This window comes from Miniopterus natalensis, chromosome 9, assembly GCF_054644295.1.
Source record: "Miniopterus natalensis isolate mMinNat1 chromosome 9, mMinNat1.hap1, whole genome shotgun sequence".
Classification (NCBI taxonomy): Eukaryota; Metazoa; Chordata; class Mammalia; order Chiroptera; family Miniopteridae; genus Miniopterus; species Miniopterus natalensis.
This window is the reverse complement of record NC_142089.1, coordinates 65,768,743-65,787,624: the sequence shown is the minus strand read 5'-3', so window position 1 is coordinate 65,787,624 and position 18,882 is coordinate 65,768,743. Positions and strand designations below refer to the sequence as shown.

At 41.9% G+C, this 18,882-nt stretch overlaps 1 protein-coding gene across 1 annotated transcript in view; it reads left to right on the top strand.

Moving 5' to 3' along the window:
- The first annotated feature begins 9,511 nt into the window (after window positions 1-9,511).
- CAP2 (cyclase associated actin cytoskeleton regulatory protein 2) overlaps window positions 9,512-18,882 on the top strand; it is a 119,459-nt gene continuing 110,088 nt past the window's right edge. Inside the window, exon 1 of the mRNA XM_087820024.1 lies at window positions 9,512-9,546. The gene's annotated coding sequence lies outside the window, so the exon portion shown is untranslated. The remainder of the gene's footprint in view (window positions 9,547-18,882) is intronic.

The following is an 18,882-nucleotide window of genomic DNA, read 5'->3' as shown; positions in this document are numbered from 1 at the left end:
GCATCAGACTTTATGCAAAATCCTAAATATAAGAAAAATCATCACAAGAGTCTTTTCTGAGTTACAGAACTAAAGTAAAGAGAAACACGGTTATGCGATTGTAAAATGTGAGTTTTCATGATGCTAAAAGGCTTCATTCTGTGGTTGAATCAACTTTTAAATAAATGTACATAATACAGATTTTTAAAGTTCAAGTGTATAATTATAATTTTGAAGGGCCATCAACCATCAAACATGTTTGAATGGCACCACACAGTTATTCAGACTTCTCTGTAGTTTCTTTTTTAAAAATGACAACTTGGCCTTATCTTACAGGTCTCTTCGACATTTCTTATGAAGTTGGAGTAAATCATTCAAGACTTGTGTGAAGATCAAGTTTTGTTGAATGAAGAATGAATTTTCATTGCTACATCTGTAAGAAGTAAGAAATTAATCGCTTTTTCCCCCAAATCAACTTAGATTTAAGCCCCCAGTGTTGTTGTTGTCGTTGTTGTTATTAGTATTATTATTCCTCTTACTCATGTCAGAAACTGGAAACATACAGGGTGGGGGAAAGTAAGTTTACAGTTGTGAGTACTGGAAACACAGAGTGTGATCTTATATTATTATTTATTAATTATTGCATTATTTTACTTACGAACAACTGTAAGCTTACTTTTGCCCCACCTGGTGAACAGCACTCCATTCTGTGCTGTAGAATTTCCCTCCTTCCTGTTGACAGCCCTCTCCCTAGCTTATTTTGTCACAACTAGGGAAATCCACAAAAGTATAGTTAGGTATTATTAAAATTTCAAAAATGCAGAATTTCACCCATTAATGTTTTTATTATTTTTAAAACATGAACTCAAAAATGTAGCCTCTCTAAACTCTTTCCATTTAGAGTCAGGACTATGTTCAGTGAGACCTGCCACATGGTCATGGACTGTGGACTTGAAAATATTTATTCCAGCCGGGCCCTGGTCCCAGATCCCCTGCCACCCACACACTGCACTATTCCCCCCACCCCCACCCCCACTCCCTGCCATGACACCCTCCTCAGCCGGCCAGGCTTCTCACCACCCTGGCTCTGCAGGCTGGCTCTGGCTCTGGCTGTCCTCTCTGCCCTGTAAATGCCCCACACCTCCCCTGCTGCCTCCTCCAGGGCCTCCCTCCACCATGCACTGCCAGATGGGTCCACGGGTGTCCTCACCTTTCTCCTCTCAATTATCGCGCCTGCAGCTTCTCCAGCCTCCAGCCTTATTGATCCCTCAAAAGGAGAAGCATGGGACAAGAGCCAGTGCTGAGCAAGACTCCAGCTCCTCAGTCAGAGCGTCTCCCTTCCTCCCACGGCCAGTCCACTATGAACAGATTCAACAGGACCCAGAGAGTTTCTGAAATGGCATAAAGTGAGCAAGGCATGCTTTCTCTGTATCAGTGAAACCCAGCTGCTAAAAGGTCTGGTCCCACGTGAGAGTTCATTCAAAAGGACAGTAATGCAGAAGATAAAGAATTAACAAAAGAAGCCAAGTTAAGTGTAGCTTCAGACACCTTTCAGGGAGCTCTGGTGGGTGCAGACAGAGATACCCTGTACCCACTGCCACCAGCGAAAGCCTGGGTGGTGTGATCAAAAGTGTGCACGTTGACCCTCTTGAATTCAGGAATTTCCCTCTGTGTGATCAGGCTCTTGGGTTGGCAGCTGAGAAAGCCACGGACAGCTGCGGAGTTATTTTCTCCTTTAGTCACAAGATGATGGAGATAATCTAGGATGGGAAGTGTGGGGGAGAGGAGACAAATGCTCCCCGCTCTCACCAGAAATGGTAAATGGCTCATAGACCAGACGCCTAAATAACTCATGATCCCATCCCTTCCATTTGATGATAAACAACTGGATGGTATCAACGAAGCTCTTGAGGTATCAGAAATAAGGATCAGGTTTAAAAACAGCCATATTGTTTAGCTTTAGTTCTTTTTAAAGATCATTACAAAATACTTAATCTGATTGCATTGTGTTCAAAAAAGGTGAGGAATCCATAAAACTCAATAGAATATTATTTTCCAAGTATGAGATTTAGCCAAGAAAATTATTCGAGGTTAATCCTTCCTGTTTTGTTGATGATTGTTAAACTAAAACATGCAGAAACTTGAGTATATAGAGCTGTTCATTGTAAAAAGTTTTCAGGTGCCCTGACTGGGAAAATATCTAATTGGAGGGAGTTATTGTTTTGGAATTTTCTACTTGCTTGTCTTAGAGAGTTCATGAAATTGCAGGTCAACCACTCTTTATTTTATATGTATTAAGCATACTCTGTACTTAATACAGGCTAAGAATATAATACATATATAATATTAAATTCATAATAGACCACTGATTATTATAGATATTGTTTAAAATTATTTTGATCAATGAAAGTTTCTTCTAGACAATGTATATTTTCCAACTTGTTCCCTGAGTGTTATTTATCACAGCATTCAGTTCAATATCTATTGAGAGCCTTCTATGTGCCAGGTGGATGGATAGTTTAGCAGTTCTGCCACTTAAAAGGGGTTGTTAATTTTGGCTAAATTCTAGGTAGGCTTCTCCACATCCCTTGGTTTTTCTTTCATCGTCATTAATTAGCTCCCCATCTTATAGCACCAGTATAAGCCCTTATGTCTGCATGATTAAATGAGAAAAAAACAAGTATTCCACTTAATAAACATAATTTTATTTTAAAAATTGAAATAGAATTCTCTGGTTTAGCTATATATTATGGCTTCGCTTTTAACTTACAACTACTAAATATTTCACATAGGAGATATGGAAAAGAAATGGATGATACAATTATTTGTATTTGTTCCATATTTTCATTATTTTAAGATACTACATTAAAATTAAAAATGTAAAAGCTTTCCTTCGTACTAATAAACCCTGGCCTCAGGCAATTTCACCTTCTCAAGTTTCCTGTAAACTTATAGTAAAAGGGCTGAGTACCATATTGACATTGTTTTCTATATTGCTCTAGGTTCAAATTGGCCTCTAATTTTCTTAAATTCTCTTGGATGTTCTCTCTCTCTCTTAGCCTGTCTCTAAACGTTTTACTCTGGCTTTTCTTTTATTATAAAATGATAATTCTCTTTTTAGCTGTTTTTAAAGCCATCATTTTATTTCTTCCCAATAATTGGAATTTTAATACATATATATTTAACTGTTATATATATAACAGTTGTGGTGATAGTTTTATTTTTCTGTACTATTTTGGACAAACTTGTCTATTCCACTGAGCTCTGACTTTAAATCTTGATTTGTTTCAGTAAGCAAACCAACAAAAGTGTTCACTGACCACTGGTGGCATGTCATGCACTGCCCCTGGTTAGGGCCACCATGTACAGCTGTGCAGGTGTGCCCGACACAAGTGCACCTGGCTAATGGGTGAATGGAGGCAGTTTGTCAACATGTGCCAAAAAGAAGAGACTCTGGGTAGCCCTTTTCTTAGCATTACATATGACATAAAAGAAATTTGAGATACGTATGGTCTTGTTTTTAAGTACTTAAATATCGACAGAGGAGACTTGGAAAACAGAAAACAAAAACAAAAAGATTGAGTAATTTATTTTCAATGTAATGAATATGTAAATATCAAAGATATTAAATGAATGGGGAACTGGAGTATTTAAGTATAGCTCCAACCAGTCAGTAGAATATAAAGAGAATCCTTGGGCTGAGGACCAGTGGTCTTATCTATTTCTAGTTGCATAAGATTTTCTTGCAGGGATGACCTTAACCGCCGAGTGGTTATTGGAGACATGCCTGTGGTCTGAGTGGTGTCCACCGGCTTCCTTCATCTTCCCAGATGCCTCTGAACCCCACCCCACATCCACCTCGGTGCCTAGGGTTAGGAAGGTCTCCCTGTGAGTCAAGGTATGGCCATCACAAGATGTCCTTTAAGAAAAGAAGATAGCCCCAAAAGGTTAAACTACCAAACACACTCTGCCGGGGTGACTCTGCTGAGCGAGGCTGTTCGCGCCTCTGCTCTGGGAGCCAGGGCCTGTGTTCACCCGAGGCTGAGATGCTGGCTTTGCTGAGGGACTCAGAGGAAAGACAGGAAGGAACCACTTTTCTCTGTCTTGCACATCTGTAAATCATTGGTATCTCGATCAATTTTTAGACATAAATGACTCTGGAAAAAAAAATGTGATAAAAGCTGTGGATCATTTTCTCAGATAAATGTACAAAACCTAAAACATTCCATACAGGGTGGGGCAAAAGTAGGTTTACATCTGTTCGTACGGAAACTAATACAATAATTAATAAGTAATAATACAAGAAAAAGTTTTGTTTCACATACTCACAACTGGAAACCTACTGTACAATGCCCCGCCCTGTACAATCCATGGAGCTCACAGGTCCCAGAAGCCTGTTTAGAGATCCCAGGTTAAGAATCCCTGTTCACTGAACAAATGTAGCGTCACTTTCAGTGTCTGCAGTGCTGGGGAGCCTGTTCACCTTCCCTTTCTTCTATTTATAGTTGATCCACTCGGCTGCCATGCTCATCCCTTCCCCTCCCCCACACCATCAAAATAATGACTTAGGATCCTCACCTTGGAAAAAGAGGGCTCTGCGCTGCTCCTTCCAATGTGTTCCATGTTCTAGAACCACGTATCGAAGAGCAAGGGGCAACCAAAGGAAGCTGGGGTGAGGGTGGTGGAGGGGAAAGGGGGCGCTGGAGGTGACATCGGGGAGGTGACATGCTGCAGCCAGCTCTGCCACACTTGCTGCTCCGTCAGGTGAAAGCTCAGTGTCACACATCAGGGGAAAGACCGTGGAGCATAGTCCTCAAGAGCTCTCTCTTACAGACTCTGGGTCGGGACATGTGGTCGGAAATAAGACAGAGACCCTTGCTAGGAACTCCGCACGGCTCAAGTTTGGGTTCTTTTGTTTCCTTTTCTTTCTTTTTGTGAATCCTTACCTGAGGATATTTTTTCCATTGATTTTTAGAGAGAGTGGAAAAAAGAGAAAGGGAAGGGAGAGAGAGAGAGATGTGTGATGGGAGAGAGATACTTGGCTCAGTTGCCTCTGACCAGAGCCAGGTGAGAACTTCAACCCAGGTTCGTGCCCCTGACCAGGAATGAAACCGGGACCCTTCGGTGCACAGGCTGAAGCTCTAACCCTGGAGCCACACTGGCCAGGGGAAGTTTGGGTTATTTTAAACTTGTTTTCAGGGCCTTTGACCTCTCTGGCAAAAGGTTCCACTGCTGCAATGGCGAGAAGGGTGGAGATGCAGGAGCTGAGCTGCCCTGGCCCCTCTTCGAGAAGAAAGGAGGTGAGAATGCATGTGCCCAAGAGTGGGTGACGCGCTGCGGCGCCTGCCCGGGAGTTTGTACTGTGGAGGTGGGGACACACTTAACGAATATAACTGACCTTTGTCTACATCTCATAAACTCAAGGCAGCATTGCTCACCTGCCCCTTTCTCTGCACTCTGAGGTACTATAAAGTTCTACCATTTTCTTTTTTTAAAAATTTATCTTTATTGTTGAAAGTACTACAGATGCCCCCCCTTTTTTCCCCATTGACCCCCTCTACCCGCTCCTGCCCCCTCCCCAGGCCTTCACCGCACTATTGTCTGTGTCCGTGGGTCACTCATATATGCATATAAGTTCTTTGGTTAATCTCTTCCCACCCACCCTCTCCCCTTCCCTCAGAGGTCCCTCGGTCTGTTCCATGCTTCCATGTCTCTGGATCTATTTTGCTCGTCAGTTTATTTTGTTTATTAGATTCCACGTATGAGTGAGATCATGTGCTACTTGTCTTTCTCTGTCTTATTTTGCTTAGTATAATACTCTCCAGGTCCCTCCATGCTGTCTCAAAAGGGAAGAGATCCTTCTTCTTTACCGCTGCCTAGTACTCCATGGTGTAAATGTGCCACAGCTTTTTCATCCACTCATCTACTGATGGGCACTTGGGCTGTTTCCAGATCTTAGCTACTGTAAATTGCGCTGCTATGAACATAAGGGTGCATATATTCTTTCTGATTGGTGTTTCAGGATTCTTAAGATATATTCCTAGAAGTGGGATCACTGTGTCAAATGGCAGCTCCATTTTTAATTTTTTGAGGAACCTCCATACTGTTAGTCAGGTTTATTCATTCCTGTTACATCAGTTCAATGGAAGCAGGATATCAGTTTTATTTCTAAGTATTCTTGGTGATACATAGACATCACTCCCATTACAATTGTTCAGATATCGAGTCTTCTAGTGTTTGTGATATTGACTAATCGTTTTATATTCATTCCTATTTGTTTTTCTTTGTTCCTACAGAGTGTAGTGGTTAAGTGCACAGAGTCAAGCCAGACTGCTGAATCCCAAAGCCCATTACAATGTTGCTTTGGGCAAATGGCTAAACCACTCGATGCCCATTTCTTCATTTATAAAATGCAGATAAGACCAGTACCTACCTCCTCAGTCTGGTGAGTTAATACATATAAAATGCTTATACAACAGAGCTTGGCACATGGTAAGTGCTCAGTAAGTCTTAGCTATGGTTATTAGCCTGCTTGCTGAGAGTACTGCATTCTCAGCACCTACAATGTGTGAATCAACCATTGATAACTTTCCACTTGGCAGTCCTTAAAATAAAATACAAACTCCCATGGCACACTGGGAACATGTTCTTCAGATCTTCCCACTCCCGAGAAGGCGTGTTTGTGGAGGCACACCATCAACATCCTTTCCTTCTCAGGGCCAGGAAAAGCTCCAGAAACACACATTGTGTTCACTGGGTGTTTTGCATTTGCCATAAGAGACCATACCAGTATGGTAAAGGGGGTTAAGGTAAGACTGCATGCGGGCAATAATCTGATCTTAGTTGTCTCAGCAGCCAAGTGGGTAGACCAGGCTTCACAGAGACAGGGGGCCCAGCATTTAAGGCACAACTTAGAATCCAGGGACAAGCTCTCTCTCTGTGCACCAGCAGAAACACTGCTTAGGAAAGAGGGTGTATTTAGGGTTCATTTGTTTCCATACAATGCACCCCTTTGGGGAGAACTGTTCACCAAGCCAGTGCAAAGATGGTTAACCTCCTGCATGTCAGACTGATACACAGGAGCATTTGGACCCCAGGAGCAGAATCTGAAAGGGGATCATGAAAGTGGATTCCCTCTGATACTTGTATAAGCTTTATAGACTATGAATTTTGAGGTCCTGAGACACCTACTTTCTGTCAAGATTCTAGCAAAGCCCCTTTATATAAAATAGCTTGTTTTACGCCATATGACAGGCAGAAGAACAGTAGAGCCATTCCAGTGACGAGCCCTTCTTTTCCAAGAGTCTGCCGTATCATCAGCTCTTGGTACAGCCCTGACTGGTTGCAATTTCATTGCAATCCAGGGGGGCAAAAATCAATGGAGATGGGGAGGCTCATATGCAAGAATAGGGGCCCAAGGTGGAATAAGACAAGAATATTGTTGGCTTTGGCAAGGAAGGGGAAATTCAAATGAAATCCGAGGACAGGGGAGGGGAGAGAAGTTTTGAGGTAGGAGTTTTGCGAAAAGTCGAATGCATCTATATTAATGTGGCATCGGCGGGTCCTGTACGGCAGGTGAGGTCATCTGCTAAGGAGGAAGGCAGGTTTGGGTTGGAATCTCAAGGAGTGCTGAAAGATTGGGAGGAATTTTGTTTGCCTCGTATTGCTTTCCAGTCCTAGATAGGACCATCCGAGTAACCATTGTTATCACAATTCTGCTCCAAAACTGTCAGTAGTCCCCCCAACTGCCTCCCCCCTGGGGTTCGAACACCTTAGGCTAAGATTGAAGGCATCCACCAACTGGGACGTATCCTTCCTTCCCAGAGCTGGCTCCCACAGCTCTTCATTCCAGCTAAGCTCACTGACTGTCCTTTATACATGTTCCATCTTTTGTCACCTCCCCCGTTTGAGTCCCGGCCGCTCCTTTCATCTCGTGTGTCCTTCCTCCACCATCCGCCCTTCCTGTTTTATTTCTGCCTGAAGGCTCAACTCTTATTCCCACCAGGAGAAATTCTCTGATCCCCAGTGCTAGATGCCACCTCCCTCCTTTCTGCACCTCCACGGAACTTTGTTCAGACTTCTCTCAGGACATTTTTTTGCAGTCTTCCTTACACTGTGGTTATTTTTATACTTTCTTCATCTTCCTACTATATTATAAACCTAAGGGAAGGATTTTTGCGTTAGCCACCTTTATACTCCGTAATACTTTCTACTCCAGTGCAAAATATACTTAGCTAAAGGAAATGTTCTGTGAATATTTGTTGAAGTTAATGCTAGGGGGGAAGTCAGATTACACTGAATGTTTCAAAGTTTCCTGTGAGCCTGCACAAATTGGTCCTATATTCTTTTTTATATTTCTGGAACATAAATGTTCTAAATTCATTCATTCATTCATTCATTCATTCATTCATTCATTCATTTTTCAGTATAAATGTACTGAGTGCCTAATGCAAGGCTGGCACAGGTTCTGCATATATGCAAAGAGCCGCCCCTCCTCACCACCCTTAGCCAAGAGCAATGTGTAATAGGAGTGACCTTCATTCAAGTTGTGTCCTGTGGGGTCAGAATAGGCTTGCAATGCACAGAACTGAATTAGATGTGATTTTAGCATCAACACAGAATATTGGCTTTTAATTCATCTTTGTGTTTGTTTGGAAACTTTGCTTTAAAAAGTATCAGTCAGACACACACACCCCTTTTCTCTCTTTCTGTAATTATTTTCCTGGCATCCATTCAACAAAGAGCTTCAAGTCCACTTTTGCAGATTGAAATAAACTGATGAAAATTGAAAAATCAATGTTTTCCTTCTAATGGTTTGGGTAAAAAAGTAAAAAGCCTCCAACGTTGTAATTATAATCAATATATAATGGGACAATGGCCACAAATACACACTTGAGGAATAGATTTGTTTGGCGGACATTTGTTTTTAAATAACCGGGCGCATTTTCTATCTTTTAAAGATGCTGTATGTAAAATATAATTTTAAAAAATATATTTAAAAATATCGTTTCAAGACGCGAGCGCAGCCTGAGCTCGGTGCCCGGCTGAAGCGGTAGATGCCCATCCCTCTCCTCCAGGGTCTTTATCCCTGGACAAGCAGGGTTGCCTCTTGCTCCCTAAGGAACCGTCAGGTCTCCGCACAAGTCCGTGAGGTCCAGGCTGGCTGCGGCTCCTCCAGCCAGGAGCGCCCCGGATCTTTCCAGGCTCCTGCGCGATGCCGCCTGATGCGGTGACTTCATCGCTCCCACAGCCCGGCGCTTGGCAGGCGCTGCCTCGCTTCCTCCGCGTCTCCATCTCCTCTCCTCTCCCACGGCCCATCTGCCCCTCCTCCCCCCACCCCCTCGGCCCTGCTCCCCTTTACTTCCACCCCGCCCGCGGCCCCGCGCTCCCTCTCCCCCCGGCTCGTCTGTATTTGGAGCTCCCGGAAGCCGCGGCGACTCTCCCCGGGCGCGGCGTGACCGACACCCGCGCGCACGGGGGAGGCGGGAGGCGGGCTGACGGAGGAGGGCGCGAGTGGCGGAACAGGGATTTGCATCGCGAGGGCGAGACCCCGGCACACCCAGGCAGGTAATCCTGGGGCGGCCGGGCCCCGCCACGGCGGGGGAGGGGCGGGGGTGCAGGTGCGGGGGGCGCCCGCCGCCCGCGCTCGGAAGTTGAGCCCAACGGGTGGGATGAGAGGGGCCGGGGCGCGGCGGCGGCGGCGCGCGGGGAAGAAAGGCGGTGTGGGCGCCGGTGGGGCAGGACGCCCGAGACCCGGGGCCGGCCCGCGGGCGGGAGCCGGGCCGGGCGGTTAGGGCCCCTGCGCGCGGGCGGAGCGCGGGCGGAGCGCGGGCGCGGCGGCCGCCCCATCTGGGTCAGCGCAGCGGCGCGCCCTGCCCCCGCCGCGGCCGGCTCGCGGCGCCCCGGCCGCTCAGAAGGTGGGTGCGGGCGGCCGGCGGGCTGGCGGCGGCGGCCGCGCGCGCCTGGCTCCTCTAACTTTGCGGGGGTCCGCCCGCCGGGCTCCGAGCCGCGCGCGGGTCTGTGTGGGGGCGGGGCGGGGGCTGTGTTTGGACTGGGTCTGACCACAGCCACCCCGCTCAGAAAGTGCCGGGGAAAATCCGGACCTGGCTTCTCTGCTGAACCAGACCTGAGGCGATGAGTCACTGTATAAAAACGCAAAGGCAACTGAGGCACTGAGGGACAGCGTGGAAAGGGCACCTGGCCGCTGGGTCTCCGACCGCTTTGGGTGGAGGTGGTTCAGGGAAGCAGCGCGCTGGCATCACTTTTAGGGCCCATAATCCCATAGGCGGGTGGCCTTTCCTTTATTCTCATCACAAATCATAGGCTGCAGGTGTTGGCAGTATTTGAATTGGTGCATTTTTTACAATGAGTGAATATGGGTGACTGCCTTTAGGACACTGAACTAGGATCAGGTCCAAATGGTCAAAGGAGAGGGAGATGAACACTTGGCAAAAAGATCCCCAACCTGTGGTTCTAAAGTCGTGGGAAAGCAGAAGCCAGTGGGACTCATGCACCTTAGTTTACCAGACTTGTTTGCAGAGCACTATTTCTTTACTGTGAATAACCATTTCTTTTAATTTAGGCAACATGCCTTAGAATTCTGGGGTACTTAATGTAAGATTACAACAGTGGAGTGATCTTTGGGAGAACTGTTCTTACAGTGACTAGAGACTAATTAAACTGTAAGCCTCTTGAGGGCAAGGATGGGTTTTGGTAGTTCTTATAGCACCAAACAGTATTTGACTCAGGGCCTGTAATGAGCAGACTGAAAAGTTTGTTAAAATAATTAACTCAGTAGCTTGAGTGTGGCTGGATCAAGAGTTCTTGAAATTGCATATTTTGCAAGGAAAGACTATTCGATGAAACCCCAGATCTAAAAATCCTTAATAAAATTAGAATCAAGGTGTCATGCAAATATTTATTAAAGTAAAGAGAAAAAGAAATTGAAGAATTGTGGAGGTGACTGTCAAGTTGGTCTTGGCTAGTAGGAAATAGCTTTGCTGCTCATTAATGAGCGAGAAGTCAGTTTGTCAATATAGTGTCAAGTTTGATAAACTTTTTGAGTAAAGGGCTAGATGGTAGGCTTTGCTGGCTACATGGTCTCTTTAGTATAATGGCTCAACTGTGCCACTGTAGTTCAAGCAGCCATAGGCAATACATGTAGAAATGGTATGGTTGAATTTCATCTTATTTATGGACACTGAAATTTGAAGTTCATATAATTTTCACAAGTAAGGAACTATTCTTTTTTCCCCCCAAGCATTTAAAAATGTAAAAATCATTCTTAGCTTGGGAGAGGAGGAGGAGAAACAAAAAGGAGGGGAGGGGAGAGCATTGTCCTGTTGGTAGTAGTTTGCTACTCCCACCCACCATGTGACAGAGTTTGGAGAGGAACCTTTTGAAAGGATTAATGAGCCAGATTCCCCTAGTGCCTACGTCACACCTAGGAGCTCAGTTAAGTGTCTTCGAGAGTAGCATTAACTTATTTTGGGCATTACGGTGTTTTAGTTTGTCTTGAATATTACGTAACAGACATCTTTATACATGAGGTTTTGTCTTTATCAATTATATAAAATTTTATAAATACAAATAATGTTTTAAGTTTATGTAAGCTATAAACATTATATTCTAATGACCACCTGTGACCCCATCACACAGTACTAAAGCTAGGGCTTTAGAACTAGATAATTGTAAAAAAAATAACTCCCAAAATGGACAAAAATATTTTAAAAGCATATATCTGATAAGGGACTTGCATCCAAAATAAAGAGCTCTTACAACTCAATAATCAAAAGATAAATAACCCAGTATAAAAATGGTCAAAGGACCTGAATGGACATTTCTCCAAAGAAATGACCAATAAGCACATGAAAAGATGCTCAGCACCCTCATTCATCACCAAAGTGCAATCAAAGCGACAGTGAGATACCACTTCACACTCATTACGAGGGCTAGATTTTAAAAGTCTGATAAGTGTTGGTGAGGGTGTGGAGGAATGGGAACCTGTATACACTGCTGGTGGGAATAGCAAATGGTGCAACTGCTTTGGAAAACAGTTTGACAGCTCCTTAAAAGTTAAACAGAGTCATCATATAATAAAAACAGTTTCTTTCCAAGTATATCTATCCAAGAGAAATGGAAGCATATGTCCACACAATACCCTGTATACAAATGTTTATCTCAGCACCATTCATAATAGCCAAAAGGTGGAAACAACCAAAATGCTCATCAGCTGATGAACGGATAAATAAAATGTGGTCTAGCCATACAATGGGGCATTATTTGGCCATAAAAAGTAATGAGGTACTGAGACATGCTACAATGTGTATGGACTTGAAAACCTTATTCAGAGTGAAAGAAGCCAGACACAAAAGACCACATATTGTATAGCTCTGTTCATATGGAAATGTTTAGAACAGGGGAATCTATAGAGACAGAAAATTTATTAGTGGTAGCTTCAGGCTGGGGGTTGGGGTTCGTTTAGAGAGGGTGAAAGTTAAAGGGTACCAGGTTTCTTTTCGAGCTGATGAAAATGTTCTAAAATTGACTGTGGTGATGGTTGCATATATCATTGAATTGTACACTTCAAATGGGTGAACTGTATCTTATGTGAGTTATCTCTTAATAAGACTGTTAAAGAAAACAAACAGAAGGCTAGAAAGAAAAGAACTAGATTGTTACCTGCGCTGTTGCATCTTTCTTTGTGCGCATCTCTTGCCCCCCCAACTCTGAATTTTGTGTTAATCATTCCCTTATTGTAAAACAGTTTTATGACATATGTATCTATTCCTAAACAATATGTTGTTTAGATTTGCTTATTTTTGACTTATAAAATGGGTATATATAATATTCTCACTTTTAAAAACTCAACATTATATTTTAAGAATTATCCATATTGTTGCATGTAGCAATATAGTGTTTGTTGTCAGATATTCCAGTTTATTTACCCATTCTCTTATTGATGGGCATTTGGGCTGGGTCCCATGTTTTGCTATTACAAAGAGTGTGATTTGAAAGCTTTCACATGTCTTGGCACGTATGTGCAAGAGTTCTTCCATGTGGATGTGAATGTGCCATGTATTTTAATGCCAAAAAGACAAAAGATGATTGTTCTTCTGACTTACAGGTTAATGGCATCTACCCAACTTATTCACTCCCCCAAACCAAGATAGAGTGACCAGAGCTGAGAGCCTGACTTCTTATTGTAATTTAAATTCTAATTGTAACACCTGTTTTCTCATGTCCTAAGAAGTATGGAAAAATACTAATCTAAATGCTGAATTTCATAGCAGGACCACTTAACCTGATCCCCTGTGAGCACCTTCATCCCCTCATATCTCCTGGGTTTAGGATGGGATGGAGGACAACTTTATTAAGTGACAGGAACATTACTTCAAGCAAGGCACATAGTGTTTACTGAACTCCACTAACGTTTTCCTTGTATGGTATCCTGCTGGGTACTCCAATGTTTCCAACATGATTAGTTTGGTTATTCTGGTAACAAGCCAGTTGGAAATCTGGCATTTTAGCCTTGGACACTTTCTAGATGTGCCGAGATTCAGGCTGTGAGTTTTTGCCATTTATTCAGGATATGTCCACTTTACTCAGGAGGAGGGAGAGCAACCTAAGGTCAGAACGGAACATTGTAGGGTTTTTTTTTAAAGGTTTATTTTCTATTGTGGTAAAATATACATAACATAAAATTTAGCATTTTAATCCAGTGGCATTAAGTGCATTCATTAAGTCGGGCAGTGATCAGCACCATCCCTCTCCAGAGCCTTGTCATCATCCCCAACCGAAACTCTGTCCCCATCAAACCATAAACCCCCATTCTCCCCTCTTCTCAGCCCATGGGAACCACTGTTCTACTTTCGATCTCTATGAATTTGCCTGTTCTAGGTACCTCATATAAGTGGAATCATGCAGTATTTGTCCTTTTGTTACATGAGCTTCTATTTCCAGAGGATTACGTCTTACTTTGTTTTTCTGTTTAGTAGGGCCTTTCCCACTAAGAGAAAACATGGCTTCTTTTATTGGGAAAATATGCAGTAGGGCTGTTTCCGTCTCAATATACAGCCCTATATAGAAAGGGACAGACATGGCAAGCTGTTTAAAACCAGAAAAAACTTTCAGTTATATGACAATTGCGTCTTCATCTGCCATGAAGTTAATTAGACATCTAATAATCCTAGTTTCTCATTAACCGCTTAGTCAAGTGGAGAAGGTGCAGCAGTCCTTAATTCTTAAAATTTTACAACTATGTGATAAATGGATGAATTAGGTAGCTTTTGAGGTTCCGGTTAGCCCCAGATTCCCAGAATGTAAGGGCCATTCTACAATATAAAAGTCTGATGTAAAATTATTCTTGTTTTGATAGGCAGGGGTAATGCAGAGCAGGAGGGTTCTGGGAGACTGAAAGTAGAAGTGAGGTGGTTTAAATGGCAATATCGAAGAGGACGGTTGTCCCTGGAGAAGCCAGAGGCTGGAGACTCTAAGGACAGACCTTGTAGTACAGACCTTGTAGTTGCTTGTCTTGTGCATATACTTGCACTCAGTTTCATGAGAACGTGACCTTTATTACTTTGCATCAGTCCACGTTGAAATCCAGAGACACTCTGGAATCCATGGATTATATATTCATTCATCCACGTCGAATGACTGTTAGATGCCCAACACAGTGAGAATCACAGGATGCAAAGATGAGTATCAGTGAAGGATCTGGTCTAAGATAGAACAGAAGATGGCCTAAGTTTCAAACATAGCTCTCAAAGGGTCTGCTTAGGTGGTTGTCATCGTTAGGTCCAACCTTGCTTCTATGTAGTTTTATTCAGAGAAGAATCACTTTATTCTTATAAGATAACATGATTACTTTAAGACAACAAGGACCAGTCAGATTGGATCACACTAAGAAAACTGACCGATCGTATTTTCCAGAACCAGATAAAAGAGGCTTCTCAGTGGTGAATGCATATTTCAGTCTGGTTATAGTCTGAAATGTAGTTGGGGGGTGTCCATTTTATGGAATCTGAGTTTAGAAGCCTCTATTTTGCCCGGAGTGTGTAGGTAAGGGACCAGTGTGATATAAGGGTGATCTTTTCGTCTAATGAACACTGTCTGGTACTTCTGCTCACCTCTCTCAAGTGGCAGGAAGCTCAGATATTTGGCCCAGTTGGTAGGTTGATGGAAAAGTCCATCTAAGTGGTTGCTTGGCATCAGGCTAAACAGTCTTTTTCCTGGCACCCTCTTTTGGCATGCTAGAAGCTGCGGGTAGATATTTTCAGGAGTACAATGTAGGTTCACAAGTATTTGGACACAAATTTTTAAAGTTTGAATTTTTATTTTTCCTCCATTTATTTTCCCCAATCCTTCATTTCACACACTCTCACAGTACCCTCTGGCTGTTCAAAACCCCTTCTGGGGACAGCCCTGCACCCCCAATCCTTCTCCCTGCTTCCTAATGGCTTCTCCCTTCATCAGGCTCCCCTTCCCTAGGTGTCTCTTCTGAATGGAAGGTGAACATTGATCTAATTCAAGTTCTTCAGTAACTGAAAACTTTGAAAAGAGGGTTGTTAATGCATATGGGTCCTGGTGGCATAGAATTTGGGGTGGGACTCGTTTTTATGCTTCCTATTTTAGGCTAACAATCTTCAAACCATGTACATTAACTACATGCAGAGGCTTCCAAAGGTACATGCACACAGGTGTTTCCCACCTTCTTTTTTATAATCACCTTTCTCTCACTTTACATGAGAAAGGCCTGTTGCTAACCTATCTTATTAGTCCATTTTACTAAAAGGCCTGTCTCTAACCCATTTTATTAAATCACCCTGTCCAAGGATGTAAAAATCTAGGGCATGGGGAGGGCAAAAAAGGGGGGACATTTCAAAATATCTGTTTTAGGGGTGAGAAGGTCAATGATTCTAATTCCTCGACACTGCAAATCATGTGTTTTCTAAATCTTTGATTAAAAAAGTGAAACAAAACCGAAGGTAATCTAATAAAATTGTAAACTGATGTTAAAGGAAAAATTTAGGAGAAGATGAAACATGCCTCTCATACAAATAAAAAAAAGGACATTTTTAAACATTACAAATGAGAGAGCCAGAAAAGCCTGTAATCAAAAGGGACCGTTGATAGGAATGCTGAAATGAATTTACTTAGTAGATGTAGCACTGGCTTCTTCATAGTTGAAGAGGGAAGTCAATTGAACTTCCACATGATAAAATTTATTTGCATTCCTTAATTACTTGCTTCACTATAAATTTTCTACAAGTTAATATCTGTGTGTTCAGAGTTGTGAATTACCTAGGCAAAGACCATGAATGGCTGGGATAACCCAGATGGATGAATAGATAGGGCCCTCACTAAATTTCATTCTTCCTCAACTTTTCCTTTCACTGATGGTTAAAATAATTTTTTATATTTCATCACTATGTGATGTTTAGTATATAACTCAGAAAGAGTTCAGAGAATTGAGTGACATTTCTATTACAAAATCTCACCTATTCCCATCTTCTTATGTGAATAGTTTCCTAGCTTTTCCATTGATAAAAACAAAAATTAAGACTCAAATTGGTTTTCAATTTTGACTCATCCTAGTAGTATGAATACTCATCCACATATGCATAAAATAATTGAAAAATTAAAGTACTTAAAAGAGAGGAGTTTCCAATAAAAATTTACTTTTTGTTTACATTTAGTAATTATTTGTCAACATTTGTAATATTTGTACTATTTTGATAAGTTGCATTCTAATAATAGTTACAATGGTAATCATCAGAAGAGCATTTTTGCCATTGGACTTAAATTTAAGTGTATATACATATTTTGATGCAGAAAAAAGTATGATAGGATATTGAATAAAATACATTAAAGCACAAAATACATAAAACTAGGATAAACTTCTATAGGGAAAGAAGAATGGAAATATAAGTTTTAAGGAGAAATGTAATTATGCAAAATTTATGACTTTCAAAGAGCAGCCTGCTTATGTATTCTTTTAAAATGAATGGTGATGAATTTCTATGGACATATTTCAGTGAATGATAAAATAGTTTTACTTTTATTTTTTAAATTCTATCTTTATTGTTGAAATTATTACATATATTCCCTTTTTTCCCCCAGTGATCCCCTCCACTCTGTGTACCCCTCTCTCCAGACCTTCATCCCACTATTGTCTGTGTCCAGGGGTTATGCATATATGCATATAAATTTTTATGTTAATCTCTCCCCATCCACCCCTGCCTTCCCTCTGAGATTCGTCGGTCTGTTCCATGCTTCTATGTCTCTGGATCTATTTTGTTCATCAGTATATTTTGTTCATTAGATTCCACATGTAAAATCATGTGACACTTCTCTTTCTCTGACTGGCTTATTTCCCTTAGCATAATACTCTCCAGGTCCCACCATGCTGTCTCATAGGGTAAGGGATCCTTCGTTTTACAGCTGCACAGTATTCCATTGTGTAAATGTCCAGGAAGATGCTGGATATGATTTCAGTCTTCTTGAACTTGTAGAGACTTGTTTTGTGTCTTAAAATGTGGTCTATCTTTCAGAATGTTCCATGTGCACTTGAGGAGAATGCCTATTCTGCAGCTTTGGAGTGGAATGTTCTGTAAATGTGAAATCCATCTGACCTAGTGTGTCATTTAGAGTCACTATTTCCTTGTTGATTTTTTTGTCTGGAAGATCTATCCAGTAAAGTCAGTGGGGTGTTAAAGTCCCCTACTCTGACTGTATTGCTGTCAGTCTCTCTTTTAAAGTCCTCCAGAAGTTTTTGGGGTTTTTTTCAGCCTGTGTGTCTTTTGTTCTGTGGTGGGTCTCTAGTAGACAGCATGTATTTGGGTCTCGTTTTCTTATCCATTCAGCTACCCTATGCCTTTTGATTGGGATCTTTAATTCATCTATATTTAAGGTTATTATTGATAGGTACTTACCTATTGCCATTTTATTTCTTTATGCCTATGTTTCTCATTCTCTCTGTTTCAACTTCTTATTACAGCAGGCCCTTTAACAGTGCTTGCAACGCTGATTTGGTTAGTTTTACTTTTATATGTCAGTGTTTATAGGGTGCTGGAAGTTACATTCTTTACAACTATTCATGGTTTAGTGAAAGTTTGTATATGTCTATCTAAAAATGTGCAAGAGCCCAGCTGGGCATGGCTCAGCGGTTGAGCGTCAATCTGGGATCCAGGCGATCAGGGTTTGATTCCCTGTCAGGGCACATGCCCGGTTGTGGGCTTTATCGATGACTCTCTCATCATTGATGTTTCTATCTCTCTCTCTCTCCCTCTTCTTTCCTCTCTCTGAAATCAATAAAAATAAAATGAAATGAAATAATAAAAAATAAAAATGTGCAAGAGAGTTTTACAAAATCTTTTAAGTTTCATACAAATACAAATTTAAAAATCTTTTTGTAGCTCATCCTGCCTGTTTTCTGACCAAAAATCAAGGGTCTGTAATGTGACAAATGCTTTCTGCAAGTTTCATGTTGGTAGATGAACCAATTTATTGATTGACATAGTTCTAATGACTCCTTGTTCTCCTAGATTTAGGGAAGACATTTAGAAGTAAAGGTCTTGGTACTTGGGACACCTCTCAAAAGCAGATGAGAGCTCATCACATTTTGCTGCTTTTTAGGCAGTTACAGCTTCACGTTACTCATTTTTGTTGTTCTCCCCTTTGGAGGCGCTCACTGTAAGGTATTATGTGCACATGCGTGTATGTGTATAGTGACTAGATAGATAGCACTATCATTGGACCTGTAAATATATAGCCTTCACCAAGTTTGGGAAGTTTTTGGTCATTATTTTTTCAAATATGTTTTCTACCTAAATCTCTTGTCTTCACGTGGGATTCCAATGACACTAATATTAGACCTTTTATTATTGTTCCACAAGCTTC